General features: G+C 48.0%; 5 long non-coding RNA genes across 14 annotated transcripts; 3 read left to right on the top strand and 2 right to left on the bottom strand.

Annotated features, from left to right (window-relative positions):
* Positions 1 to 2,028: 2,028 nt before the first annotated feature.
* Positions 2,029 to 3,681, top strand: LOC311120826. 4 transcript variants are annotated; one of them, XR_014612191.1, is made up of 4 exons: positions 2,029 to 2,276; positions 2,427 to 3,037; positions 3,092 to 3,543; positions 3,594 to 3,681. It is a non-coding gene; the product is annotated as an uncharacterized lncRNA (long non-coding RNA). The 4 variants fall into 4 exon arrangements; XR_014612192.1 differs by lacking the exon at positions 3,594 to 3,681 and adding an exon at positions 3,544 to 3,588 and having other exon boundaries at positions 3,092 to 3,245; XR_014612193.1 differs by lacking the exon at positions 3,594 to 3,681 and having other exon boundaries at positions 3,092 to 3,143; positions 3,194 to 3,243.
* Positions 3,682 to 3,962: 281 nt separating this feature from the next.
* On the bottom strand, positions 3,963 to 5,729 carry LOC311120827. Its single transcript, XR_014612195.1, has 4 exons — positions 5,669 to 5,729; positions 4,437 to 5,411; positions 4,128 to 4,228; positions 3,963 to 4,023 (listed from the first exon to the last, which is right to left on the bottom strand). It is a non-coding gene; the product is annotated as an uncharacterized lncRNA (long non-coding RNA).
* On the top strand, positions 5,559 to 5,984 carry LOC311120830. The gene is made up of 3 exons (XR_014612204.1): positions 5,559 to 5,599; positions 5,649 to 5,896; positions 5,946 to 5,984. It is a non-coding gene; the product is annotated as an uncharacterized lncRNA (long non-coding RNA).
* Positions 5,985 to 11,999: 6,015 nt separating this feature from the next.
* On the top strand, positions 12,000 to 14,070 carry LOC311120828. 7 transcript variants are annotated; one of them, XR_014612196.1, is made up of 4 exons: positions 12,000 to 12,062; positions 12,125 to 12,844; positions 12,942 to 13,394; positions 13,430 to 14,070. It is a non-coding gene; the product is annotated as an uncharacterized lncRNA (long non-coding RNA). The 7 variants fall into 7 exon arrangements; XR_014612197.1 differs by having other exon boundaries at positions 12,023 to 12,480; positions 12,516 to 12,844; XR_014612198.1 differs by having other exon boundaries at positions 12,023 to 12,844; positions 12,942 to 13,003; positions 13,074 to 13,394.
* A 1,997-nt stretch (positions 14,071 to 16,067) lies between these two features.
* LOC311120829 lies at positions 16,068 to 18,170 on the bottom strand. The gene is made up of 3 exons (XR_014612203.1): positions 17,723 to 18,170; positions 17,317 to 17,666; positions 16,068 to 17,260 (listed from the first exon to the last, which is right to left on the bottom strand). It is a non-coding gene; the product is annotated as an uncharacterized lncRNA (long non-coding RNA).
* Positions 18,171 to 26,814: the final 8,644 nt, after the last annotated feature.

The following is a 26,814-nucleotide window of genomic DNA, read 5'->3' as shown; positions in this document are numbered from 1 at the left end:
CTGTTCCCCATCCCTCCCCTCCCTGTCCCCCCATCCTCCCCTCCCTGTCCCCCCATCCCTCCCCTCCCTGTTCCCCATCCCTCCCCTCCCTGTCCCCCATCCCTCCCCTCCCTGTCCCCCCATCCCTCCCCTCCCTGTCCCCCCCCTCCCCTCCCCCTCCCTGTCCACCATCCCTCCCCTCCCTGTCCCCCATCCCTCCCCTCCCTGTCCACCATCCCTCCCCTCCCTGTCCCCCATCCCTCCCCTCCCTGTCCCCCCTTTCATCCCCTCCCTGTCCCCCCTTTCATCCCCTCCCTGTCCTCCATCCCTCCCCTCCCTGTCCCCCCTTTCATCCCCTCCCTGTCCCCCCTTTCATCCCCTCCCTGTCCCCCATCCCTCCCCTCCTCTCCCTTCCCTGTGTGTTGGCTGTGCCGCTGACTGGCATGCCTCCCCTTCCCACCTCTGTGCTGTGGTTGGTCCACTCTATCTCCACCAATCAGAAGCCTCCTCAGTCTGGCCTTCGCCGCTGGTCCATTCATGACTGCCCGGTATTTGGCTTTCACGCCCTCCTTCCGTCCATCCCTCTCACCCGCTCGCTCTCTCCTCGCTCTCTCCTCTCTCTCTCCTCTCTCTCTCCGCCTCTCTCTCTCCTCCTCTCTCTCTCCTCCTCGCCTCTCTCACCGCCTCGCTCTCTCCTCCTCTCTCTCTCCTCCTCGCCTCTCTCACCGCCTCGCTCTCTCCTCTCTATCTCCTCCTCTCTCTCTCTCTCGCCTCTCTCTCACCTCCTCTCTCTCTCCTCCTCTCTCTCCTCCTCTCTCTCCTCCTCTCTATCCTCCTCTCTCTCTCCTCTCTCTCTCCTCCTCTCTCACCGCCTCTCTCTCTCCTCCTCTCTCTCTCTCCTCCTCTCTCTCCTCCTCTCTATCCTCCTCTCTCTCTCCTCCTCTCTCACCGCCTCTCTCTCTCCTCCTCTCTCTCCTCCTCTCTCTCCTCCTCTCTCTCCTCCTCCTCTCTCTCCTCCTCTCTCTTCCTCCTCTCTCTCCTCCTCTCTCTCCTCCTCTCTCTCTTCTCCTCTCTCTTCTCCTCTCTCTCCTCCTCTCTCTCTCCTCCTATCCTCCTCTCTCTCTCCTCTCTCTCTCCTCCTCTCTCACCGCCTCTCTCTCTCCTCCTCTCTCTCTCCTCCTCTCTCTCCTCCTCTCTATCCTCCTCTCTCTCTCCTCCCTCTTCTCACCGCCTCTCTCTCTCCTCCTCTCTCTCCTCCTCTCTCTCCTCCTCCTCTCTCTCCTCCTCTCTCTCCTCCTCCTCTCTCTCCTCCTCTCTCTCCCGCCTCTCTCTCCGCCTCTCTCTCTCCTCCTCTCTCTCCTCCTCTCTCTCTACTCCTCTCTATCCTCCTCTCTATCCTCCTCTCTCTCTCCTCCTCTCTCTCCTCCTCTCTCTCTCCTCCTCTCTCTCTCCTCCTCTCTCTCTCCTCCTCTCTCTCTCTCCTCCTCTCCTCTCTCCTCCTCTCCTCTCTCCTCCTCTCTCTCCTCCTCTCTCTCCTCCTCTCTCCTCTTGGGCTTTCTTCCGGGTCTCTCCTGTCACTCCGTTCTCCTCTCTGTACCCTGCATGATGTCACTAAGTCACTATAACCTGCATGGATAACCATGTTTTATCATGCTCAATCTCTCTCTCTCTCTCTCTCTCTCTCTCTCTCTCTCTCTCTCTCTCTCTCTCTGTCTCTGTCTCTCTGTCTCTCTCTCTGTCTCTCTCTCTGTCTCTCTCTCTGTCTCTGTCTCTGTCTCTGTCTCTGTCTCTGTCTCTGTCTCTCTCTCTCTCTCTCTCTCTCTCTCTCTCTCTCTGTGTCTCTCTGTCTTTGTAACTTCAATGGTGGCAAATGCTTTTAGTAACAAATGCTTAACACTTCAGGTAAGGTTGTGTGATTGCTGGCAACAACATCAACAGCAGGGAGGAGGTCTAGAGTCTACACCAGACCTGGGATCAGATATCCTGACAGCAGGGAGGAGTCTAGAGTCTACACCAGACCTGGGATCAGATATCCTGACAGCAGGAGGAGGTCTAGAGTCTACACCAGACCTGGGATCAGATATCCTGACAGCAGGGAGGAGGTCTAGTCTACACCAGACCTGGGATCAGATATCCTGACAGCAGGGAGGTCTAGTCTACACCAGACCTGGGATCAGATATCCTGACAGCAGGGAGGAGGTCTAGAGTCTACACCAGACCTGGGATCAGATATCCTGACAGCAGGGAGGTCTAGAGTCTACACCAGACCTGGGATCAGATATCCTGACAGCAGGGAGGTCTATAGTCTACACCAGACCTGGGATCAGATATCCTGACAGCAGGGAGGAGGTCTAGTCTACACCAGACCTGGGATCAGATATCCTGACAGCAGGGAGGAGGTCTAGAGTCTACACCAGACCTGGGATCAGATATCTGACAGCAGGGAGGAGGTCTAGAGTCTACACCAGACCTGGGATCAGATATCCTGACAGCAGGGAGGAGGTCTAGTCTACACCAGACCTGGGATCAGATATCCTGACAGCAGGGAGGAGGTCTAGAGTCTACACCAGACCTGGGATCAGATATCCTGACAGCAGGGAGGAGGTCTAGTCTACACCAGACCTGGGATCAGATATCCTGACAGCAGGGAGGAGGTCTAGTCTACACCAGACCTGGGATCAGATATCCTGACAGCAGGGAGGAGGTCTAGAGTCTACACCAGACCTGGGATCAGATATCCTGACAGCAGGGAGGAGGTCTAGAGTCTACACCAGACCTGGGATCAGATATCCTGACAGCAGGGAGGAGGTCTAGAGTCTACACCAGACCTGGGATCAGATATCCTGACAGCAGGGAGGTCTAGTCTACACCAGACCTGGGATCAGATATCCTGACAGCAGGGAGGAGGTCTAGAGTCTACACCAGACCTGGGATCAGATATCCTGACAGCAGGGAGGTCTAGTCTACACCAGACCTGGGATCAGATATCCTGACAGCAGGGAGGAGGTCTAGAGTCTACACCAGACCTGGGATCAGATATCCTGACAGCAGGGAGGAGGTCTAGAGTCTACACACCAGACCTGGGATCAGATATCCTGACAGCAGGGAGGAGGTCTAGAGTCTACACCAGACCTGGGATCAGATATCCTGACAGCTGGGAGGAGGTCTAGTCTACACCAGACCTGGGATCAGATATCCTGACAGCAGGGAGGAGGTCTAGAGTCTACACCAGACCTGGGATCAGATATCCTGACAGCAGGGAGGAGGTCTAGAGTCTACACCAGACCTGGGATCAGATATCCTGACAGCAGGTAGGTCTAGAGTCTACACCAGACCTGGGATCAGATATCCTGACAGCAGGGAGGAGGTCTAGAGTCTACACCAGACCTGGGATCAGATATCCTGACAGCAGGTAGGTCTAGAGTCTACACCAGACCTGGGATCAGATATCCTGACAGCGGGGAGGTCTAATCTACACCAGACCTGGGATCAGATATCCTGACAGCAGGGAGGAGGTCTAGAGTCTACACCAGACCTGGGATCAGATATCCTGACAGCAGGGAGGTCTAGTCTACACCAGACCTGGGATCAGATATCCTGACAGCTGGGAGGAGGTCTAGAGTCTACACCAGACCTGGGATCAGATATCCTGACAGCAGGGAGGAGGTCTAGAGTCTACACCAGACCTGGGATCAGATATCCTGACAGCAGGGAGGAGGTCTAGAGTCTACACCAGACCTGGGATCAGATATCCTGACAGCAGGAAGGTCTAGAGTCTACACCAGACCTGGGATCAGATATCCTGACAGCAGGGAGGAGGTCTAGAGTCTACACCAGACCTGGGATCAGATATCCTGACAGCTGGGAGGAGGTCTAGAGTCTACACCAGACCTGGGATCAGATATCCTGACAGCAGGGAGGTCTAGAGTCTACACCAGACCTGGGATCAGATATCCTGACAGCAGGGAGGAGGTCTAGAGTCTACACCAGACCTGGGATCAGATATCCTGACAGCAGGGAGGAGGTCTAGAGTCTACACCAGACCTGGGATCAGATATCCTGACAGCAGGGAGGGGGTCTAGAGTCTACACCAGACCTGGGATCAGATATCCTGACAGCAGGGAGGAGGTCTATAGTCTACACCAGACCTGGGATCAGATATCCTGACAGCAGGGAGGTCTAGAGTCTACACCAGACCTGGGATCAGATATCCTGACAGCAGGGAGGAGGTCTAGAGTCTACACCAGACCTGGGATCAGATATCCTGACAGCGGGGAGGAGGTCTAGAGTCTACACCAGACCTGGGATCAGATATCCTGACAGCTGGGAGGAGGTCTAGAGTCTACACCAGACCTGGGATCAGATATCCTGACAGCAGGGAGGGGGTCTAGAGTCTACACCAGACCTGGGATCAGATATCCTGACAGCAGGGAGGAGGTCTATAGTCTACACCAGACCTGGGATCAGATATCCTGACAGCAGGGAGGTCTAGAGTCTACACCAGACCTGGGATCAGATATCCTGACAGCAGGGAGGAGGTCTAGAGTCTACACCAGACCTGGGATCAGATATCCTGACAGCGGGGAGGAGGTCTAGAGTCTACACCAGACCTGGGATCAGATATCCTGACAGCAGGGAGGAGGTCTAGAGTCTACACCAGACCTGGGATCAGATATCCTGACAGCAGGGAGGAGGTCTAGAGTCTACACCAGACCTGGGATCAGATATCCTGACAGCAGGGAGGAGGTCTAGTCTACACCAGACCTGGGATCAGATATCCTGACAGCAGGGAGGAGGTCTAGAGTCTACACCAGACCTGGGATCAGATATCCTGACAGCAGGGAGGTCTAGAGTCTACACCAGACCTGGGATCAGATATCCTGACAGCAGGGAGGAGGTCTAGAGTCTACACCAGACCTGGGATCAGATATCCTGACAGCAGGGAGGAGGTCTAGAGTCTACACCAGACCTGGGATCAGATATCCTGACAGCAGGGAGGAGGTCTAGAGTCTACACCAGACCTGGGATCAGATATCCTGACAGCAGGGAGGAGGTCTAGAGTCTACACCAGACCTGGGATCAGATATCCTGACAGCAGGGAGGAGGTCTAGAGTCTACACCAGACCTGGGATCAGATATCCTGACAGCAGGGAGGAGGTCTAGAGTCTACACCAGACCTGGGATCAGATATCCTGACAGCAGGGAGGTCTAGTCTACACCAGACCTGGGATCAGATATCCTGACAGCAGGGAGGAGGTCTAGAGTCTACACCAGACCTGGGATCAGATATCCTGACAGCAGGGAGGAGGTCTAGAGTCTACACCAGACCTGGGATCAGATATCCTGACAGCAGGGAGGAGGTCTAGAGTCTACACCAGACCTGGGATCAGATATCCTGACAGCAGGGAGGAGGTCTAGAGTCTACACCAGACCTGGGATCAGATATCCTGACAGCAGGGAGGAGGTCTAGAGTCTAAACCAGACCTGGGATCAGATATCCTGACAGCGGGGAGGAGGTCTAGAGTCTACACCAGACCTGGGATCAGATATCCTGACAGCAGGGAGGAGGTCTAGAGTCAACACCAGACCTGGGATCAGATATCCTGACAGCAGGGAGGAGGTCTAGAGTCTACACCAGATCTGGGATCAGATATCCTGACAGCAGGGAGGTCTAGAGTCTACACCAGACCTGGGATCAGATATCCTGACAGCAGGGAGGTCTAGAGTCTACACCAGACCTGGGATCAGATATCCTGACAGCAGGGAGGAGGTCTAGAGTCTACACCAGACCTGGGATCAGATATCCTGACAGCAGGGAGGTCTAGAGTCTACACCAGACCTGGGATCAGATATCCTGACAGCAGGGAGGTCTAGAGTCTACACCAGACCTGGGATCAGATATCCTGACAGCAGGGAGGTCTAGAGTCTACACCAGACCTGAGATCAGATATCCTGACAGCAGGGAGGAGGTCTAGAGTCTACACCAGACCTGGGATCAGATATCCTGACAGCAGAGAGGTCTAGTCTACACCAGACCTGGGATCAGATATCCTGACAGCTGGGAGGAGGTCTAGAGTCTACACCAGACCTGGGATCAGATATCCTGACAGCAGGGAGGTCTAGAGTCTACACCAGACCTGGGATCAGATATCCTGACAGCAGGGAGGAGGTCTAGAGTCTACACCAGACCTGGGATCAGATATCCTGACAGCAGGGAGGAGGTCTAGAGTCTACACCAGACCTGGGATCAGATATCCTGACAGCAGGGAGGAGGTCTAGAGTCTACACCAGACCTGGGATCAGATATCCTGACAGCAGGGAGGAGGTCTATAGTCTACACCAGACCTGGGATCAGATATCCTGACAGCAGGGAGGAGGTCTATAGTCTACACCAGACCTGGGATCAGATATCCTGACAGCTGGGAGGAGGTCTAGAGTCTACACCAGACCTGGGATCAGATATCCTGACAGCAGGGAGGAGGTCTAGTCTACACCAGACCTGTGTTCAAATACTATTTTAAATCTTTCAAATACTTTGAGCGTTTGCTCTAGCCTGTCTGGAGTCTCAGATGGGCGGGGTTTGCCATTTTGGGACTATTTTATTGGTCCATTTAGCCAGGCGCGCTCAATCACACACAGATAAAGTACATTACATTATTTTGAATACTGTTTGAACCCGGGTGGGGTCTCACTACAACACCAGGGTCCCTATAGCCCTGATCTATGGTCAGTTCTGTGATTTTGTGTCTTTTTCCTGTCTGTCAGAAATCTCGTCGGTTCAAGACAAAGCGTGAGGGAGCAGACTACGGTAACAGACCCATAAAGCTGGCGGGGAAAGTCATCATCCAGGGGATCTCCTGTCTGCTGCCCGTTCACAAAGCCCTGGGGGAGACATACATGTGAGTTCCTGACCATAACCCTAACCCTGGGGGAGACTAACGTGAGTTCCTGACCATAACCCTAACCCTGGGGGAGACTAACGTGAGTTCCTGACCATAACCCTAACCCTGGGGGAGACTAACGTGAGTTCCTGACCATAACCCTAACCCTGGGGAGACTAACGTGAGTTCCTGACCATAACCCTAACCCTGGGGGAGACATACATGTGGGTTCCTGACCATAACCCTAACCCTGGGGGAGACTAACGTGAGTTCCTAACCATAACCCTAACCCTGGGGAGACATACATGTAGGTTATTTTGAGACCACTGAATATGAGCCTCCTTAAAGATTTCAATGTATGTTGCTGTACTAGGCTGTGCCTGGTTCAAGTCATCTTAATATTATAATATAATGCTTTACCCAACATGTTGCTGTACTAGGCTGTGCCTGGTTCAAGACATCTTAATATTATAATATAATGCTTTACCCAACATGTTGCTGTACTAGGCTGTGCCTGGCTCAAGACATCTTAATATTATAATATAATGCTTTACCCAACATGTTGCTGTACTAGGCTGTGCCTGGCTCAAGACATCTTAATATTATAATATAATGCTTTACCCAACATGTTGCTGTGCCTGACTCAAGACATCATAATATTATAATATAATGCTTTACCCAACATGTTGCTGTACTAGGCTGTGCCTGGTTCAAGTCATCTTAATATTATAATATAATGCTTTACCCAACATGTTGCTGTACTAGGCTGTGCCTGGCTCAAGTCATCTTAATATTATAATATAATGCTTTACCCAACATGTTGCTGTACTAGGCTGTGCCTGGCTCAAGTCATCTTAATATTATAATATAATGCTTTACCCAACATGTTGCTGTGCCTGACTCAAGACATCTTAATATTATAATATAATGCTTTACCCAACATGTTGCTGTACTAGGCTGTCCCTGGTTCAAGACATCTTAATATTATAATATAATGCTTTACCCAACATGTTGCTGTACTAGGCTGTGCCTGGCTCAAGTCATCTTAATATTATAATATAATGCTTTACCCAACATGTTGCTGTGCCTGACTCAAGACATCTTAATATTATAATATAATGCTTTACCCAACATGTTGCTGTACTAGGCTGTGCCTGGTTCAAGTCATCTTAATATTATAATATAATGCTTTACCCAACATGTTGCTGTGCCTGACTCAAGACATCTTAATATTATATTATAATGCTTTACCCAACATGTTGCTATACTAGGCTGTGCCTGGTTCAAGTCATCTTAATATTATAATATAATGCTTTACCCAACATGTTGCTGTGCCTGGCTCAAGACATCTTAATATTATAATATAATGCTTTACCCAACATGTTGCTGTACTAGGCTGTGCCTGGTTCAAGTCATCTTAATATTATAATATAATGCTTTACCCAACATGTTGCTGTACTAGGCTGTGCCTGGTTCAAGACATCTTAATATTATAATATAATGCTTTACCCAACATGTTGCTGTGCCTGGTTCAAGACATCTTAATATTATAATATAATGCTTTACCCAACATGTTGCTGTACTAGGCTGTGCCTGGCTCAAGTCATCTTAATATTATAATATAATGCTTTACCCAACATGTTGCTGTACTAGGCTGTGCCTGGTTCAAGACATCTTAATATTATAATATAATGCTTTACCCAACATGTTGCTGTACTAGGCTGTGCCTGGTTCAAGACATCTTAATATTATAATATAATGCTTTACCCAACATGTTGCTGTGCCTGGCTCAAGACATCTTAATATTATAATATAATGCTTTACCCAACATATTGCTGTGCCTGACTCAAGTCATCTTAATATTATAATATAATGCTTTTCCCAACATATTGCTGTGCCTGACTCAAGACATCTTAATATTATAATATAATGCTTTACCCAACATGTTGCTGTGCCTGGTTCAAGACATCTTAATATTATAATATAATGCTTTACCCAACATGTTGCTGTACTAGGCTATGCCTGACTCAAGACATCTTAATATTATAATATAATGCTTTACCCAACATGTTGCTGTACCTGGCTCAAGACATCTTAATATTATAATATAATGCTTTACCCAACATGTTGCTGTACTAGGCTGTGCCTGGTTCAAGTCATCTTAATATTATAATATAATGCTTTACCCAACATGTTGCTGTGCCTGGTTCAAGTCATCTTAATATTATAATATAATGCTTTACCCAACATGTTGCTGTACTAGGCTGTGCCTGGCTCAAGACATCTTAATATTATAATATAATGCTTTACCCAACATGTTGCTGTACTAGGCTATGCCTGGCTCAAGACATCTTAATATTATATTATAATGCTTTTCCCAACATGTTGCTGTACTAGGCTGTGCCTGACTCAAGACATCTTAATATTATAATATAATGCTTTACCCAACATGTTGCTGTGCCTGGCTCAAGTCATCTTAATATTATAATATAATGCTTTACCCAACATGTTGCTGTACTAGGCTGTGCCTGGCTCAAGTCATCTTAATATTATAATATAATGCTTTTCCCAACATGTTGCTGTACTAGGCTGTGCCTGACTCAAGACATCTTAATATTATAATATAATGCTTTACCCAACATGTTGCTGTACTAGGCTGTGCCTGGTTCAAGACATCTTAATATTATAATATAATGCTTTACCCAACATGTTGCTGTACTAGGCTGTGCCTGGCTCAAGTCATCTTAATATTATAATATAATGCTTTACCCAACATGTTGCTGTGCCTGGCTCAAGTCATCTTAATATTATAATATAATGCTTTTCCCAACATGTTGCTGTACTAGGCTGTGCCTGGCTCAAGTCATCTTAATATTATAATATAATGCTTTACCCAACATGTTGCTGTGCCTGGCTCAAGACATCTTAATATTATAATATAATGCTTTACCCAACATGTTGCTCTGCCTGGCTCAAGACATCTTAATATTATAATATAATGCTTTACCCAACATGTTGCTGTACTAGGCTGTGCCTGACTCAAGTCATCTTAATATTATAATATAATGCTTTACCCAACATGTTGCTGTACTAGGCTGTGCCTGGCTCAAGTCATCTTAATATTATAATATAATGCTTTACCCAACATGTTGCTGTGCCTGACTCAAGACATCTTAATATTATAATATAATGCTTTACCCAACATGTTGCTGTACTAGGCTGTGCCTGGCTCAAGACATCTTAATATTATAATATAATGCTTTACCCAACATGTTGCTGTACTAGGCTGTGCCTGGTTCAAGTCATCTTAATATTATAATATAATGCTTTACCCAACATGTTGCTGTACTAGGCTGTGCCTGGTTCAAGTCATCTTAATATTATAATATAATGCTTTACCCAACATGTTGCTGTACTAGGCTGTGCCTGACTCAAGACATCTTAATATTATAATATAATGCTTTATCCAACATGTTGCTGTACTAGGCTGTGCCTGGCTCAAGTCATCTTAATATTATAATATAATGCTTTACCCAACATGTTGCTGTGCCTGGCTCAAGACATCTTAATATTATAATATAATGCTTTACCCAACATGTTGCTGTGCCTGACTCAAGACATCTTAATATTATAATATAATGCTTTACCCAACATGTTGCTGTACTAGGCTGTGCCTGGTTCAAGACATCTTAATATTATAATATAATGCTTTACCCAACATGTTGCTGTGCCTGGTTCAAGACATCTTAATATTATAATATAATGCTTTACCCAACATGTTGCTGTACTAGGCTGTGCCTGGCTCAAGTCATCTTAATATTATAATATAATGCTTTACCCAACATGTTGCTGTGCCTGGCTCAAGTCATCTTAATATTATAATATAATGCTTTTCCCAACATGTTGCTGTACTAGGCTGTGCCTGGCTCAAGTCATCTTAATATTATAATATAATGCTTTTCCCAACATGTTGCTGTACTAGGCTGTGCCTGGCTCAAGTCATCTTAATATTATAATATAATGCTTTACCCAACATGTTGCTGTGCCTGGCTCAAGACATCTTAATATTATAATATAATGCTTTACCCAACATGTTGCTCTGCCTGGCTCAAGACATCTTAATATTATAATATAATGCTTTACCCAACATGTTGCTGTACTAGGCTGTGCCTGACTCAAGTCATCTTAATATTATAATATAATGCTTTACCCAACATGTTGCTGTACTAGGCTGTGCCTGGCTCAAGTCATCTTAATATTATAATATAATGCTTTACCCAACATGTTGCTGTGCCTGACTCAAGACATCTTAATATTATAATATAATGCTTTACCCAACATGTTGCTGTACTAGGCTGTGCCTGGCTCAAGACATCTTAATATTATAATATAATGCTTTACCCAACATGTTGCTGTGCCTGGCTCAAGACATCTTAATATTATAATATAATGCTTTACCCAACATGTTGCTGTACTAGGCTGTGCCTGGCTCAAGTCATCTTAATATTATAATATAATGCTTTACCCAACATGTTGCTGTGCCTGGCTCAAGACATCTTAATATTATAATATAATGCTTTACCCAACATGTTGCTGTGCCTGGCTCAAGACATCTTAATATTATAATATAATGCTTTACCCAACATGTTGCTGTACTAGGCTGTGCCTGGTTCAAGACATCTTAATATTATAATAATAATGCTTTACCCAACATGTTGCTGTGCCTGACTCAAGACATCTTAATATTATAATATAATGCTTTACCCAACATGTTGCTGTACTAGGCTGTGCCTGGCTCAAGACATCTTAATATTATAATATAATGCTTTACCCAACATGTTGCTGTGCCTGGCTCAAGACATCTTAATATTATAATATAATGCTTTACCCAACATGTTGCTGTACCTGGCTCAAGACATCTTAATATTATAATATAATGCTTTACCCAACATGTTGCTAACTAGGCTGTGCCTGGTTCAAGACATCTTAATATTATAATATAATGCTTTGCCCAACATTTCTTGAAACATCTGTAATGTGTTGTCTGTTTCTCCCTCTGCAGTCTGAATGTGAATGACATACAGGACACGTGTCAGAAGAATGCAGCAGCAGCTCTGGTGGTGGGGCGCAGGGACATGGCTAAGGTAGGTCTGATCAGAGACATGGCTAAGGTAGGTCTGATCAGAGACATGGCTAAGGTAGGTCTGATCAGAGACATGACTAAGGTAGGTCTGATCAGAGAGACAGAGACATGGCTAAGGTAGGTCTGATCAGAGAGACAGAGACATGGCTAAGGTAGGTCTGATCAGAGAGACAGAGACATGGCTAAGGTAGGTCTGATCAGAGACATGGCTAAGGTAGGTCTGATCAGAGACATGGCTAAGGTAGGTCTGATCAGAGACATGGCTAAGGTAGGTCTGATCAGAGAGACAGAGACATGGCTAAGGTAGGTCTGATCAGAGACATGGCTAAGGTAGGTCTGATCAGAGACATGGCTAAGGTAGGTCTGATCAGAGACATGGCTAAGGTAGGTCTGATCAGAGAGACAGAGACATGACTAAGGTAGGTCTGATCAGAGACATGGCTAAGGTAGGTCTGATCAGAGACATGGCTAAGGTAGGTCTGATCAGAGAGACAGAGACATGACTAAGGTAGGTCTGATCAGAGAGACAGAGACATGGCTAAGGTAGGTCTGATCAGAGAGACAGAGACATGGCTAAGGTAGGTCTGATCAGAGACATGGCTAAGGTAGGTCTGATCAGAGACATGGCTAAGGTAGGTCTGATCAGAGACATGGCTAAGGTAGGTCTGATCAGAGACATGGCTAAGGTAGGTCTGATCAGAGAGACAGAGACATGGCTAAGGTAGGTCTGATCAGAGAGACAGAGACATGGCTAAGGTAGGTCTGATCAGAGACATGGCTAAGGTAGGTCTGATCAGAGACATGGCTAAGGTAGGTCTGATCAGAGACATGGCTAAGGTAGGTCTGATCAGAGAGACAGAGACATGACTAAGGTAGGTCTGATCAGAGAGACAGAGACATGACTAAGGTAGGTCTGATCAGAGACATGGCTAAGGTAGGTCTGATCAGAGAGACAGAGACATGGCTAAGGTAGGTCTGATCAGAGACATGGCTAAGGTAGGTCTGATCAGAGAGACAGAGACATGGCTAAGGTAGGTCTGATCAGAGAGACAGAGACATGGCTAAGGTAGGTCTGATCAGAGACATGGCTAAGGTAGGTCTGATCAGAGACATGGCTAAGGTAGGTCTGATCAGAGAGACAGAGACATGGCTAAGGTAGGTCTGATCAGAGAGACAGAGACATGGCTAAGGTAGGTCTGATCAGAGACATGGCTAAGGTAGGTCTGATCAGAGACATGGCTAAGGTAGGTCTGATCAGAGACATGGCTAAGGTAGGTCTGATCAGAGACATGGCTAAGGTAGGTCTGATCAGAGACATGACTAAGGTAGGTCTGATCAGAGAGACAGAGACATGGCTAAGGTAGGTCTGATCAGAGACATGGCTAAGGTAGGTCTGATCAGAGAGACAGAGACATGACTAAGGTAGGTCTGATCAGAGACATGGCTAAGGTAGGTCTGATCAGAGAGACAGAGACATGGCTAAGGTAGGTCTGATCAGAGAGACAGAGACATGGCTAAGGTAGGTCTGATCAGAGAGACAGAGACATGGCTAAGGTAGGTCTGATCAGAGACATGGCTAAGGTAGGTCTGATCAGAGACATGGCTAAGGTAGGTCTGATCAGAGAGACAACACTAAACTCTGGGTTCTGTAGGTGTGGGCCCTGTATTAACTCTGGGTTCTGTAGGTGTGGGCCCTGTATTAACTCTGGGTTCTGTAGGTGTGGGCCCTGTATTAACTCTGGGTTCTGTAGGTGTGGGCCCTGTATTAACTCTGGGTTCTGTAGGTGTGGACCCTGTATTAACTCTGGGTTCTGTAGGTGTGGGCCCTGTATTAACTCTGGGTTCTGTAGGTGTGGGCCCTGTATTAACTCTGGGTTCTGTAGGTGTGGACCCTGTATTAACTCTGGGTTCTGTAGGTGTGGACCCTGTATTAACTCTGGGTTCTGTAGGTGTGGACCCTGTATTAACTCTGGGTTCTGTAGGTGTGGACCCTGTATTAACTCTGGGTTCTGTAGGTGTGGGCCCTGTATTAACTCTGGGTTCTGTAGGTGTGGGCCCTGTATTAACTCTGGGTTCTGTAGGCCCTGTATTAACTCTGGGTTCTGTAGGTGTGGGCCCTGTATTAACTCTGGGTTCTGTAGGTGGACCCTGTATTAACTCTGGGTTCTGTAGGTGTGGACCCTGTATTAACTCTGGGTTCTGTAGGTGTGGGCCCTGTATTAACTCTGGGTTCTGTAGGTGTGGGCCCTGTATTAACTCTGGGTTCTGTAGGTGTGGGCCCTGTATTAACTCTGGGTTCTGTAGGTGGGCCCTGTATTAACTCTGGGTTCTGTAGGTGTGGGCCCTGTATTAACTCTGGGTTCTGTAGGTGTGGACCCTGTATTAACTCTGGGTTCTGTAGGTGTGGGCCCTGTATTAACTCTGGGTTCTGTAGGTGTGGACCCTGTATTAACTCTGGGTTCTGTAGGTGTGGGCCCTGTATTAACTCTGGGTTCTGTAGGTGTGGACCCTGTATTAACTCTGGGTTCTGTAGGTGTGGACCCTGTATTAACTCTGGGTTCTGTAGGTGTGGACCCTGTATTAACTCTGGGTTCTGTAGGTGTAGGCCCTGTATTAACTCTGGGTTCTGTAGGTGTGGACCCTGTATTAACTCTGGGTTCTGTAGGTGGGCCCTGTATTAACTCTGGGTTCTGTAGGTGTGGGCCCTGTATTAACTCTGGGTTCTGTAGGTGTGGACCCTGTATTAACTCTGGGTTCTGTAGGTGTGGGCCCTGTATTAACTCTGGGTTCTGTAGGTGGGCCCTGTATTAACTCTGGGTTCTGTAGGTGTGGACCCTGTATTAACTCTGGGTTCTGTAGGTGTGGGCCCTGTATTAACTCTGGGTTCTGTAGGTGTGGGCCCTGTATTAACTCTGGGTTCTGTAGGTGTGGGCCCTGTATTAACTCTGGGTTCTGTAGGTGTGGGCCCTGTATTAACTCTGGGTTCTGTAGGTGTGGGCCCTGTATTAACTCTGGGTTCTGTAGGTGTGGGCCCTGTATTAACTCTGGGTTCTGTAGGTGTGGGCCCTGTATTAACTCTGGGTTCTGTAGGTATGGACCCTGTATTAACTCTGGGTTCTGTAGGTGTGGGCCCTGTATTAACTCTGGGTTCTGTAGGTGTGGGCCCTGTATTAACTCTGGGTTCTGTAGGTGTGGGCCCTGTATTAACTCTGGGTTCTGTAGGTATGGGCCCTGTATTAACTCTGGGTTCTGTAGGTGTGGGCCCTGGCCTCGGCTGCCACCAGTCTAGAACTCAGTCCTGATTCTGACTCAGACCCTGATGCAGACGCTCCCTGGGCCAGACACCCGTTTGGCCGCCACCTGCTGGAGACTCTGTGAGTAGCAGGCAAATATACTATACTGATAATAATAATAATAATAATAATAATAATAATAATAATATGCCATTTAGCAGACGCTTTTATCCAAAGCGACTTACAGTCATGCGTGCATACATATTTTTTGTGTATGGGTGGTCCCGGGGATCGAACCCACTACCCTGGCGTTACAAGCGCCGTGCTCTACCAGCTGAGCTACAGATGACCACTGTGAGTGAACAAAACATTATGAACACCTGCTCTTTCCATTGACATTCAGTATTAGGTGTTCTTAATGTTTTGTATATATAGACTTTGTCTCCTGAGTGGCGCAGTGGTCTAAGGCACTGCATCGCAGTGTTAACTGTGCCACTAGAGATCCTGGTTCGAATCCAGGCTCTGTCGCAGCCGGCCGCGACCGGGAGACTCATGGGCGGCGCACAATTGGCCCAGCGTCGTCCAGGGTAGGGGAGGGAATGGCCGGCAGGGATGTAGCTCAGTTGATAGAGCATGGCGTTTGCAACGCCAGGGTTGTGGGTTTGATTCCCACGGGGGGCCAGTATAAAAAAAAGATGTATTCACTAACTGTAAGTCGCTCTGGATAAGAGCGTCTGCTAAATGACTAAAAGGTAAAAGGTAAAAGGTATACTCAGTGTATATATACAGCACATATCCCCTACTGTGAATGACAGGCAGCTCTTCATCCTCTACCACAGTGCTGTTATACTCAGTTCCCGGAGCACCGAGTGTCACTCCTCCCTTGTACTTGTTTAATCAATTAAGTTAATTGACTAGTTAAGAACTCCCCTCACCTGGTTGTCTAGGTCTCAATTGGACACACTGAAAGGAAAATCACTAAGGCTGCGTTTACACAGGCAGACCAATTGTGATCATTTTGCCCAATAATTGGTTAAAGATCTGATCTGAATGGTCAAAAGAACAATGATTAGGCAACAGGTCAGAATTGGGCTGCCTGTGTAAACGCAGACAAAGACCAGCAGAAACATGCCTCCAGGAATGGAGTTTGACCCCTGATCTACCAGAGCCAAAGACCAGCAGAAACATACCTCCAGGAATGGAGTTTGACCCCTGATCTACCAGAGCCAAAGACCAGCAGAAACATACCTCCAGGAATGGAGTTTGACCCCTGATCTACCAGAGCCAAAGACCAGCAGAAACATACCTCCAGGAATGGAGTTTGACCCCTGATCTACCAGAGCCAAAGACCAGCAGAAACATACCTCCAGGAATGGAGTTTGACCCCTGATCTACCAGAGCCAAAGACCAGCAGAAACATACCTCCAGGAATGGAGTTTGACCCCTGATCTACCAGAGCCAAAGACCAGCAGAAACATACCTCCAGGAATGGAGTTTGACCCCTGATCTACCAGAGCCAAAGACCAGCAGAAACATACCTCCAGGAATGGAGTTTGACCCCTGATCTACCAGAGCCAAAGACCAGCAGAAACATACCTCCAGGAATGGAGTTTGACCCCTGATCTACCAGAGCCAAAGACCAGCAGAAACATACCTCCAGGAATGGAGTTTGACCCCTGATCTACCAGAGCCAAAGACCAGCAGAAACATACCTCCAGGAATGGAGTTTGACCCCTGATCTACCAGAGCCAAAGACCAGCAGAAACATACCTCCAGGAATGGAGTTTGACCCCTGATCTACCAGAGCCAAAGACCAGCAGAAACATACCTCCAGGAATGGAGTTTGACCCCTGATCTACCAGAGCCAAAGACCAGCAGAAACATACCTCCAGGAATGGAGTTAGACCCCTGATCCACCAGAGCCAAAGACCAGCAGAAACATACCTCCAGGAATGGAGTTTGACCCCTGATCTACCAGAGCCAAAGACCAGCAGAAACATACCTCCAGGAATGGAGTTTGACCCCTGATCTACTAGAGCCAAAGACCAGCAGAAACATACCTCCAGGAATGGAGTTTGACCCCTGATCTACCAGAGCCAAAGACCAGCAGAAACATACCTCCAGGAATGGAGTTTGACCCCTGATCTACCAGAGCCAAAGACCAGCAGAAACATACCTCCAGGAATGGAGTTTGACCCCTGATCTACCAGAGCCAAAGACCAGCAGAAACATACCTCCAGGAATGGAGTTTGACCCCTGATCTACCAGAGCCAAAGACCAGCAGAAACATACCTCCAGGAATGGAGTTTGACCCCTGATCTACCAGAGCCAAAGACCAGCAGAAACATACCTCCAGGAATGGAGTTTGACCCCTGATCTACCAGAGCCAAAGACCAGCAGAAACATACCTCCAGGAATGGAGTTTGACCCCTGATCCACCAGAGCCAAAGACCAGCAGAAACATGCCTCCAGGAATGGAGTTTGACCCCTGATCTACCAGAGCCAAAGACCAGCAGAAACATACCTCCAGGAATGGAGTTTGACCCCTGATCTACCAGAGCCAAAGACCAGCAGAAACATACCTCCAGGAATGGAGTTTGACCCCTGATCTACCAGAGCCAAAGACCAGCAGAAACATACCTCCAGGAATGGAGTTTGACCCCCGATCTACCAGAGGATTATTATCACCCATTATGGGATATTAAAACCTCACATTTGTCTTCACTAATAATATTAGATAATAAAGTACTGATGTTTTTCCTCTTTAACCTTCTAGTTGTGATCTTTTCTGAGTGAAATGTATAACTCTGCTGCCTTAGATTCATCTCTGAGCTAACACTTTTATTATCTCTGTGGCACCCTATTTCCTGTTTCCTGGTTAGCACACTACCTTTAGCCAGAGTCCTGTGGGCCCTGAGATAGACTAGTGTCCTGTCCAGGGGGTGTCCTGCTGCCTCACTACAGAAACAGGAGATAGACTAGTGTCCTGTCCAGGGGGTGTACTGGTACATCAAGCTGTCTCACTACAGAAACAGGAGATAGACTAGTGTCCTGTCCAGGGGGTGTACTGATACATCAAGCTGTCTCACTACAGAAACAGGAGATAGACTAGTGTCCTGTCCAGGGGATGTACTGGTACATCAAGCTGTCTCACTACAGAAACAGGAGATAGACTAGTGTCCTGTCCAGGGGGTGTACTGTACATCAAGCTGTCTCACTACAGAAACAGGAGATAGACTAGTGTCCTGTCCAGGGGGTGTACTGTACATCAAGCTGTCTCACTACAGAAACAGGAGATAGACTAGTGTCCTGTCCAGGGGGTGTACTGGTACATCAAGCTGTCTCACTACAGAAACAGGAGATAGACTAGTGTCCTGTCCATGGGGTGTACTGGTACATCAAGCTGTCTCACTACAGAAACAGGAGATAGACTAGTGTCCTGTCCAGGGGGTGTACTGTACATCAAGCTGCCTCACTACAGAAACAGGAGATAGACTAGTGTCCTGTCCAGGGGGTGTACTGGTACATCAAGCTGTCTCACTACAGAAACAGGAGATAGACTAGTGTCCTGTCCAGGGGGTGTACTGGTACATCAAGCTGTCTCACTACAGAAACAGGAGATAGACTAGTGTCCTGTCCAGGGGGTGTACTGGTACATCAAGCTGTCTCACTACAGAAACAGGAGATAGACTAGTGTCCTGTCCAGGGGGTGTACTGTACATCAAGCTGCCTCACTACAGAAACAGGAGATAGACTAGTGTCCTGTCCAGGGGGTGTACTGTACATCAAGCTGTCTCACTACAGAAACAGGAGATAGACTAGTGTCCTGTCCAGGGGGTGTACTGGTACATCAAGCTGTCTCACTACAGAAACAGGAGATAGACTAGTGTCCTGTCCAGGGGGTGTACTGGTACATCAAGCTGTCTCACTACAGAAACAGGAGATAGACTAGTGTCCTGTCCAGGGGGTGTACTGTACATCAAGCTGTCTCACTACAGAAACAGGAGATAGACTAGTGTCCTGTCCAGGGGGTGTACTGGTACATCAAGCTGTCTCACTACAGAAACAGGAGAGAGACTAGTGTCCTGTCCAGGGGGTGTACTGTACATCAAGCTGTCTCACTACAGAAACAGGAGATAGACTAGTGTCCTGTCCAGGGGGTGTACTGGTACATCAAGCTGTCTCACTACAGAAACAGGAGATAGACTAGTGTCCTGTCCAGGGGGTGTACTGTACATCAAGCTGTCTCACTACAGAAACAGGAGATAGACTAGTGTCCTGTCCAGGGGGTGTACTGGTACATCAAGCTCTCTCACTACAGAAACAGGAGATAGACTAGTGTCCTGTCCAGGGGGTGGACTGGTACATCAAGCTGTCTCACTTAGACTAGTGTCCTGTCCAGGGGGTGTACTGTACATCAAGCTGTCTCACTACAGAAACAGGAGATAGACTAGTGTCCTGTCCAGGGGGTGTACTGTACATCAAGCTGTCTCACTACACTGGTACATCAAGCTGTCTCACTACAGAAACAGGAGATAGACTAGTGTCCTGTCCAGGGGGTGTACTGGTACATCAAGCTGTCTCACTACAGAAACAGGAGATAGACTAGTGTCCTGTCCAGGGGGTGTACTGTACATCAAGCTGTCTCACTACAGAAACAGGAGATAGACTAGTGTCCTGTCCAGGGGGTGTACGGTACATCAAGCTGTCTCACTACAGAAACAGGAGATAGACTAGTGTCCTGTCCAGGGGGTGTACTGGTACATCAAGCTGTCTCACTACAGAAACAGGAGATAGACTAGTGTCCTGTCCAGGGGGTGTACTGTACATCAAGCTGTCTCACTACAGAAACAGGAGATAGACTAGTGTCCTGTCCAGGGGGTGTACTGGTACATCAAGCTGTCTCACTACAGAAACAGGAGATAGACTAGTGTCCTGTCCAGGGGGTGTACTGTACATCAAGCTGTCTCACTACACTGGTACATCAAGCTGTCTCACTACAGAAACAGGAGATAGACTAGTGTCCTGTCCAGGGGGTGTACTGGTACATCAAGCTGTCTCACTACAGAAACAGGAGATAGACTAGTGTCCTGTCCAGGGGGTGTACTGTACATCAAGCTGTCTCACTACAGAAACAGGAGATAGACTAGTGTCCTGTCCAGGGGGTGTACGGTACATCAAGCTGTCTCACTACAGAAACAGGAGATAGACTAGTGTCCTGTCCAGGGGGTGTACTGGTACATCAAGCTGTCTCACTACAGAAACAGGAGATAGACTAGTGTCCTGTCCAGGGGGTGTACTGTACATCAAGCTGTCTCACTACAGAAACAGGAGATAGACTAGTGTCCTGTCCAGGGGGTGTACTGGTACATCAAGCTGTCTCACTACAGAAACAGGAGATAGACTAGTGTCCTGTCCAGGGGGTGTCCTGGTACATCAAGCTGTCTCACTACAGAAACAGGAGATAGACTAGTGTCCTGTCCAGGGGGTGTACTGGTACATCAAGCGGTCTCACTACAGAAACAGGAGATAGACTAGTGTCCTGTCCAGGGGGTGTACTGTACATCAAGCTGTCTCACTACAGAAACAGGAGATAGACTAGTGTCCTATCCAGGGGGTGTACTGTACATCAAGCTGTCTCACTACAGAAACAGGAGATAGACTAGTGTCCTGTCCAGGGGGTGTACTGAACATCAAGCTGCCTCACTACAGAAACAGGAGATAGACTAGTGTCCTGTCCAGGGGGTGTACTGTACATCAAGCTGTCTCACTACAGAAACAGGAGATAGACTAGTGTCCTGTCCAGGGGGTGTACTGGTACATCAAGCTGTCTCACTACAGAAACAGGAGATAGACTAGTGTCCTGTCCAGGGGGTGTACTGTACATCAAGCTGTCTCACTACAGAAACAGGAGATAGACTAGTGTCCTGTCCAGGGGGTGTACTGTACATCAAGCTGCCTCACTACAGAAACAGGAGATAGACTAGTGTCCTGTCCAGGGGGTGTACTGTACATCAAGCTGTCTCACTACAGAAACAGGAGATAGACTAGTGTCCTGTCCAGGGGGTGTACTGGTACATCAAGCTGTCTCACTACAGAAACAGGAGATAGACTAGTGTCCTGTCCAGGGGGTGTACTGTACATCAAGCTGTCTCACTACAGAAACAGGAGATAGACTAGTGTCCTGTCCAGGGGGTGTACTGTACATCAAGCTGTCTCACTACAGAAACAGGAGATAGACTAGTGTCCTGTCCAGGGGTTGTACTGGTACATCAAGCTGTCTCACTACAGAAACAGGAGATAGACTAGTGTCCTGTCCAGGGGGTGTACTGTACATCAAGCTGTCTCACTACAGAAACAGGAGATAGACTAGTGTCCTGTCCAGGGGGTGTACTGGTACATCAAGCTGTCTCACTACAGAAACAGGAGATAGACTAGTGTCCTGTCCAGGGGGTGTACTGTACATCAAGCTGTCTCACTACAGAAACAGGAGATAGACTAGTGTCCTGTCCAGGGGGTGTACTGGTACATCAAGCTGTCTCACTACAGAAACAGGAGATAGACTAGTGTCCTGTCCAGGGAGTGTACTGGTACATCAAGCTGTCTCACTACAGAAACAGGAGATAGACTAGTGTCCTGTCCAGGGGGTGTACTGTACATCAAGCTGTCTCACTACAGAAACAGGAGATAGACTAGTGTCCTGTCCAGGGGGTGTACTGTACATCAAGCTGTCTCACTACAGAAACAGGAGATAGACTAGTGTCCTGTCCAGGGGGTGTACTGGTACATCAAGCTGTCTCACTACAGAAACAGGAGATAGACTAGTGTCCTGTCCAGGGAGTGTACTGGTACATCAAGCTGCCTCACTACAGAAACAGGAGATAGACTAGTGTCCTGTCCAGGGGGTGTACTGGTACATCAAGCTGTCTCACTATAGAAACAGGAGATAGACTAGTGTCCTGTCCAGGGGGTGTACTGTACATCAAGCTGTCTCACTACAGAAACAGGAGATAGACTAGTGTCCTGTCCAGGGGGTGTACTGGTACATCAAGCTGTCTCACTACAGAAACAGGAGATGGGGGCCATTATGTGTCATTGTGTCTCAGACAAGGCTACTTCCTGTATATACTGGAGGGAATAAGCCAGTTAGTGTCTGTCTCTGTCCCCTCCTCCCCAGCCTAAACCACTACAGCCTGATGAGTGATGTCCAGTCGGTAGCCATGCTGTGTAGTGTGTTCAGGACCCAGGGCTGTTCTCAGGTCTGTCTCTGTCCCCTCCTCCCCAGCCTAAACCACTACAGCCTGATGAGTGATGTCCAGTCGGTAGCCATGCTGTGTAGTGTGTTCAGGACCCAGGGCTGTTCTCAGGTCTGTCTCTGTCCCCTCCTCCCCAGCCTAAACCACTACAGCCTGATGAGTGATGTCCAGTCGGTAGCCATGCTGTGTAGTGTGTTCAGGACCCAGGGCTGTTCTCAGGTCTGTCTCTATCCCCTCCTCCCCAGCCTAAACCACTACAGCCTGATGAGTGATGTCCAGTCGGTAGCCATGCTGTGTAGTGTGTTCAGGACCCAGGGCTGTTCTCAGGACGACTTCTCTCTGTATGGACAACACCACCCCCCGCGCTCCACCTTCCTCCCCCCTCATCACTCACGATACGTAAGTCTCTTCTCTGTTCCCCCCTCATCACTCACGATACGTAAGTCTCTTCTCTGTTCCCCCCTCATCACTCACGATACATCAGTCTGAAAATGTTTTTCAAATGTATTCGCTCTCGCTCTCGCTCTCCTCTTTCTCTCTCTCTTTCTCTCTCTCTCTCCTCTTTCTCTCTCTCTCTCTCTCTCTCTCTCTCTCTCTCTCTCTCTCTCTCTCTCTCTGTCTCTGTCTCTGTCTCTGTCTCTGTCTCTGTCTCTGTCTCTGTCTCTGTCTCTGTCTCTGTCTCTCTCTCTCTCTCTCTCTCTCTCTCTCTCTCTCTCTCTCTCTCTCTGTCTCTGTCTCTGTCTCTGTCTCTGTCTCTGTCTCTGTCTCTCTCTCTCTCTCTCTCTCTCTCTCTCTCTCTCTCTCTCTCTCTCTCTCTCTCTCTCTCTCTCTCTCTCTCTCTCTCTCTCTCTCTCTCTCTATCTCTCTGTCTCTCTGTCTCTCTGTCTCTCTGTCTCTCTCTCTCTCTCTCTCTCTCTCTCTCTGTCTCTGTCTCTGTCTCTGTCTCTGTCTCTCTCTCTCTCTCTCTCTCTCTCTCTCTCTGTCTCTCTCTGTCTCTCCAGCCCAGTTACACGTCCAGCTCTGTGACGTCAGGCTCCTGTTCCAGCACCTCAGACTCCGTCACCACCTGGAGCGTCGGTATGTAACCCATAAAGAAACATACAGTATGACCCCAGAAGACTCTGAGGCCAGCACCCTACTCACTAGTACACTACATGACCAAAAGTATGTGGACACCTGCTCGTTGAACAACTCGTTCCAAAATCACATCCATTAATATGGAGTTGGTCCCCCCCTTTGCTGCTATAACAGCCTCCACTCTTCTGGGAAGGCTTTCCACTAGATGTTGGAACATTGGCATTGTGCATGGTGATCTGAGGCTTGTGTGCGGCTGCCATGGAAACCCATGGCCGAGCAGCCGCGATTCAGCACACAAGTGATAAAACTACGCGCTTCAGCACTTGGCGGTCCCGTTCTGTGAGCTTGTGTGGCCTACCACTTCGCGGCTGAGCCGTTGTTGCTCCTAGACGTTTCCACTTCACAGCAACAGCACTTACAGTTGACCGGGGCAGCTCTAGCAGGGCAGAAATTTGACGAACTGACTTGTTGGAAAGGTGGCATCCTATGACCCGCTCAGCCCAGTCAAAACTGTTCGCTGCTCTGGCGTAAATGTAAATGTATGACTGTGCAATGTTGAAAGTCACTGAGCTCTTCAGTAAGGCCATTCTACTGCCAATGTTTGTCTATGGCGGTGTGCTCGATTTTATACACCTGTCAGCAACGGGTGTGGCTGAAATAGCTGAATCCACTAATATGAAGGGGTGTCCACATACTGCTGTATATATAGTGTATCTCTATTAGAATCCACTAATATGAAGGGGTGTCCACATACTGCTGTATATATAGTGTATCTCTATTAGAATCCACTAATATGAAGGGGTGTCCACATACTGCTGTATATATAGTGCACCTCTATTAGAATCCACTAATATGAAGGGGTGTCCACATACTGCTGTATATATAGTGTATCTCTATTAGAATCCACTAATATGAAGGGGTGTCCACATACTGCTGTATATATAGTGCATCTCTATTAGAATCCACTAATATGAAGGGGTGTCCACATACTGCTGTATATATAGTGCATCTCTATTAGAATCCACTAATATGAAGGGGTGTCCACATACTGCTGTATATATAGTGCACCCCTATTAGAATCCACTAATATGAAGGGGTGTCCACATACTGCTGTATATATAGTGCATCTCTATTAGAATCCACTAATATGAAGGGGTGTCCACATACTGCTGTATATATAGTGCACCCCTATTAGAATCCACTAATATGAAGGGGTGTCCACATACTGCTGTATATATAGTGTATCTCTATTAGAATCCACTAATATGAAGGGGTGTCCACATACTGCTGTATATATAGTGCATCTCTATTAGAATCCACTAATATGAAGGGGTGTCCACATACTGCTGTATATATAGTGCACCCCTATTAGAATCCACTAATATGAAGGGGTGTCCACATACTGCTGTGTATATAGTGTATCTAGTGCACTACTTTAGGTCAGAGCCTGCACCCTATTCCCTATAATGAAGTGTGCTATTTTTGTCCAACAGTGGTGTGCTGTATAGGGAATAAAGTTATCATCACCAGTCCCCTTTCAGGATGGTTCGGGCGCCTGTAGAGAGTCATGATTTGACTCTAACCTGCAGCTGGCCTGAGGAACATACAGTCAAATCTGCTGATATTCTCCATAGATACCCAGCGTCAACGACATCAGTGTAAAACGGAGATCTCTCTCTCTGTCTCATCAGGTCGAGACCCGGAACACGTCCCTCCCTTGGGGGAATCCTCGCCTGACGACTATCGCTATGCCAACCAGGTTTACTCAGACCCCCGCGAGCGAGAGAGGGAACAGCACGACATGAATAAAAGGTCATTGAGTTGTCCGGAATTAGATGTTAGAAAACACATATAAAAGACAACCCAATGTGTTCTTCATAGACATGCAGTGGAACAACAGAGAGGCTGATGTCTGCATCAGAATGGAACAGCAATGTCGGCCATCTTACCTAGGACCAGTTGTAAACCAGCAGCAATAGGAACATAGGGCAGAAGTGCTCTAGATGTATGGTTCTCTCTCTCTCCTCCCAGGCTGCTGGACCCGGCGAACACGCTGCAGTTCGATGACTTTAAGAAGTGTTACGGGGAGATCCTCCATCGCTGGGGTCTGAAGGAAAAGAGAGCAGAGGTCCTCAAGTTCACTTCCTGTCCTCCTGAACCTCACAAAGGCATCGGTGAGTCTCCTGGATAGATAGTTTACCAGGGTCGGGTCAATTCAGGAAATAAACAGGCCTTTCTATTCCAATTCTGCTCAACGCTTCTCAATGAGAAAACATTTCATTGGAATTTCAGTTTGCTTCCTGAATTGACTGAATTGAAATGGAATTGACCCCAACTCTATAATAAACCCCTCAGATAGAAAGGAAGGGCTCCATTCAATACGTATCGCGGAAGTTCACCGCTATATCACAATTAAAATGGAATGGTAATTTACGATTGAGCTGACATATGGAGCGTTTACCGTGAATGCAGTCTTCGCAAAAGCGGGAACATTGCCTTTAAATTTAAATCACGCTATAGCGCTGAACTCCCGCGATACGGAGGAATCGAGCCCGAAGAGTTATATTTTCACTGAGAGAGATCATCGATAGAGATAAACTCTGAGCTTTGAATTGAATCTGAACTGACTCCATTTGTTTCCTCTCTCCATCCACATCCTCCCCCTTTCCACCTCCTCCTCCTCCTCCTCCTCCTCCTCCCTCTCTAACTTCTCCTCTCTCCATCAACACCCTCCCCCTCTCCTCCTCCTCCCCCTCTCTAACTTCCCCCCTCTCTCCATCCACACCCTCTCCTCCTCCTCCTCCTTCCCCTCCTCCTCCTCCTCCTCTCTCCATCCACACCCTCTCCTCCTCCTCCTCCTCCCCCTCTCTAACTTCCCTCCTCTCTTCATCCACACCCCCTCTCCTCCTCTTCCTCCTCCTCCTCTCCAACTTCCCTCCTCCCCCTCTCCTCCCTCCTCTCTCCATCCACCCCCTCTCCTCCTCCTCCCCCTCTCCTCCCTCCCCTCTCCATCCACCCCCTCTCCTCCCTCCTCTCTCCTCCTCCCTCCTCTCCCCCTCTCCTCCCTCCTCTCTCCATCCACCCCCTCTCCTCCTCCCCCTCTCTCTTCAGAGTTTGGTGTGTACTGCTACCATTGTCGTAGCCAGGCGCGGGGGACTCAGTGTGCTGTGTGTAAGCGGTTCACCTTCCAGTGTGCCATCTGTCACGTGGCTGTACGAGGTTCCTCTAACTTCTGTCTGAGCTGC

Source organism: Coregonus lavaretus (assembly GCF_964263955.1).
Source record: "Coregonus lavaretus genome assembly, contig: HAP1_SCAFFOLD_1617, whole genome shotgun sequence".
Classification (NCBI taxonomy): domain Eukaryota; kingdom Metazoa; phylum Chordata; class Actinopteri; order Salmoniformes; family Salmonidae; genus Coregonus; species Coregonus lavaretus.
The sequence above is the reverse complement of the archived record's forward strand: the minus strand, read 5'-3'. Positions and strand labels throughout refer to the sequence as shown.